Below are 3,205 nucleotides of genomic sequence, written 5' to 3' on the forward strand. Positions count from 1 at the left end.
TTTTGATTTTTTTTTTCCTGTGTTTTCCTGCCCTCCCTTCCCGCCCTCATGGGAATTATTACATTGAGTTTGTAATAAAAAGAAAAATAAAAATAAAAAAAAAAGGGATTTCAGCGCCTTTGGCTGGGAAAGGCTGAGGGGGAAGGGGCCAAATTCCTGCGTGGGATTAAATAATTCCTGCAGGGAATTCAGCAATTCATCTGGAATGAAATAATTCCTGTGTGGAATTCAACAATTCCTGTGTGGGATTAAATAATTCCTGCAGGGAATTCAACAATTCGTCTGGAATGAAATAATTCTCGCAGGGAATTCAACAATTCCTTCGTGGGATTAAATAATTCCACTGTGGAATCCAAGAATTCCTCTCTGGATTTAAATAATTCCTGCAGGGAATTCAACAATTCAGACAGGGAATTAAACAATTCCAGTGTGGAATCCAAGAATTCCTCTGGGATGAAATAAATTCTTATGTGGGATTAAATAATTCCCGCATGGAATTCAACAATTCCTACTGGGAATTCAACGATTTCTGCGTGGAATTCCACAATTCCTGGGTGGAATTAAATCATTCCTGCATGAAATTCAACAATTTGTACACGAAATTCAGCAACTTCTGGATGGAATTCAACAATTCCTCTGTGGGATGAAATAATTCCTGCATGGAATTCAACAATTCCTGTCATGGAGGAATGGGACGGGGACGGGACAGGGATGTCACCGGGATGTCACCGGGATGTCACCGACAGCCGCGGGACAGGGTCCCCCCGGGGCTGTTTCCTGTTCCCTGTTTTGGAATCGGTTTTTTGGGAAGTTCTGAACCGCAACCCAGAGCCGGCCACCTCGGCTACGGCACAGCGCCCGGAGTGTCCCCTCGGTGTCACCTCTGTCCCCGGTGTCACCTCTGCCCCTGTCCCCAGTGTCACCTCTGCCCCTGTCCCCTCAGTGTCACCTTTGCTCCTGTCCCCAGTGTCACCTCTGTCCCCGGTGTCACCTCTGTCCCCAGTGTCACCTCTGCCCCTGTCCCCTCAGTGTCACCTTTGCTCCTGTCCCCTCAGTGTCACCTCTGTCCCCAGTGTCACCTCTGCCCCTGTCCCCAGTGTCACCTCTGCCCCCAGCGTCACCTCTGTCGCCTCAGTGTCACCTTTGCTCCTGTCCCCACGGTGTCACCTCTGCCCCTGTCCCCAGTGCCACCTCTGCTCCTGTCCCCAGTGTCACCTCTGTCCCCACGGTGTAACCTCTGTCCCCGGTGTCACCTCTGTCCCCTCAGTGTCACCTTTGCTCCTGTCCCCTCAGTGTCACCTCTGTCCCCGGTGTCACCTCTGCCCGTGTCCCCTCAGTGTCACCTTTGCTCCTGTCCCCAGTGTCACCTCTGTCCCCACGGTGTAAACCCTGTCCCCTCAGTGTCACCTTTGCTCCTGTCCCCACGGTGTCACCTCTGCCCCTGTCCCCAGTGTCACCTCTGCCCCTGTCCCCTCAGTGTCACCTTTGCTCCTGTCCCCAGTGTCACCTCTGTCCCCAGCGTCACCTCTGTCCCCAGTGTCACCTCTGCCCCTGTCCCCTCAGTGTCACCTTTGCTCCTGTCCCCAGTGTCACCTCTGCTCCTGTCCCCGGTGTCACCTTTGCTCCTGTCCCCAGTGTCACCTCTGTCCCCACGGTGTAAACCCTGTCCCCAGAGTCACCTCTGCCCCTGTCTCCAGTGCCACCTCTGCTCCTGTCCCCAGTGTCACCTCTGCTCCTGTCCCCGGTGTCACCTTTGCTCCTGTCCCCGGTGTCACCTCTGTCCCTGTCCCCACCCCGGGCTGGGGCTGCCCCAGGAGCTCCGTTTGTCTCACCCTGACCCCATTTCCTCCCCATAAATGAACAGGGCCGGGCCGGGGCTGGGTTTTAGGTCTGGATTTGGGGTTGGATTTGGGTTTGGGTTTAGGTTTGTGTTCAGGTTCGGGTTTGGGTTCAGGTTCAGGTTCGGGTTTGGGTTCAGGCTCGAGGGTGTTCTGGTGTTGAGTTTCCCTCTCGGTACATCCCAGAGCAGTCGTGTGTTCAGATCTCATTTAATGTCCCAGGAACAATCCCAATCTCTGGGAACGATCCAAATCTCTGGGAACAATCCCAATCTCTGGGAACGACCCCAATCTCTGGGAACGACCCCAATCTCTGGGAACGACCCCAATCTCTGGGAATGACCCCATCTCTGGGAATGACCCCAATCTCTGGGAATGATCCAAATCTCTGGGAACAACCCCAATCTCTGGGTCTCATCCTCGGTTCAACCTTCACAAACCTCGGCTCGGTCTTTGGGAACGGAGAAACGCTGCAGTGACCTCAGTGGGGCTGCCCTGAACCTCCTGGGAAATCCCACAGAACCTCCTGGAAAATCCCACAGCGCTCCTGAGAGATCCCACAGCGCTCCTGAGAGATCCCACAGAACTCCTGAGAGCTCCTGGGAAATCCCACAGAACTCCTGAGAGCTCCTGGGAAATCCCACAGAGCTCCTGGGAAATCCCACAGAACTCCTGAGAGATCCCACAGCGCTCCTGAGAGATCCCACAGCGCTCCTGAGAGATCCCACAGCGCTCCTGAGAGATCCCACAGCGCTCCTGAGAGATCCCACAGCGCTCCTGAGAGATCCCACAGAACCTCCTGAGAGATCCCACAAAACCTCCTGCCCAAATCCCACAGAGCTTCCTGCCAACTCCCATTGGCCTCTCCATCCCAAACCCCACAGACCTCCCCATCCATCCCAAATCCCCTGGGTCCCTCCATCCCAAATCCTGTGGGTTCTTCTGCCCTAAACCCAAACCCCACAAGCGTTCCATCCCAACCCCCGCAGAGGCTTGTTTAGGGCAGAATCCCAAACCCCACAGACACTTCCCTGATGGCTCCCAGTGCTCTGGAATTAGGATTTCATTGGGGTTTGGAGCTCCATCCCAAACCCCACAGGTCCCTCCATCCCAAACCCCACAGATGTTCCATCCCAAACCCCACAGACACTTCCCTGATGGCTCTCAGTGCTCTGGAATTAGGATTTCATTGGGGTTTGGAGCTCCATCCCAAACCCCACAGGTCCCTCCATCCCAAACCCCACAGATATTCCATCCCAAACCCCACAGCCACTTCTCTGATGGGTCCCAGTGCTCTGGAATTAGGATTTCATTGGAGTTTAGGGCCCCAATCCCAAACCCCCCAGAGGCAGATTTAGGGCCAGAAG

The sequence above is a fragment of the Sylvia atricapilla genome, unplaced genomic scaffold, assembly GCF_009819655.1.
Source record: "Sylvia atricapilla isolate bSylAtr1 unplaced genomic scaffold, bSylAtr1.pri scaffold_121_arrow_ctg1, whole genome shotgun sequence".
In the NCBI taxonomy this organism is placed as follows: Eukaryota; Metazoa; Chordata; class Aves; order Passeriformes; family Sylviidae; genus Sylvia; species Sylvia atricapilla.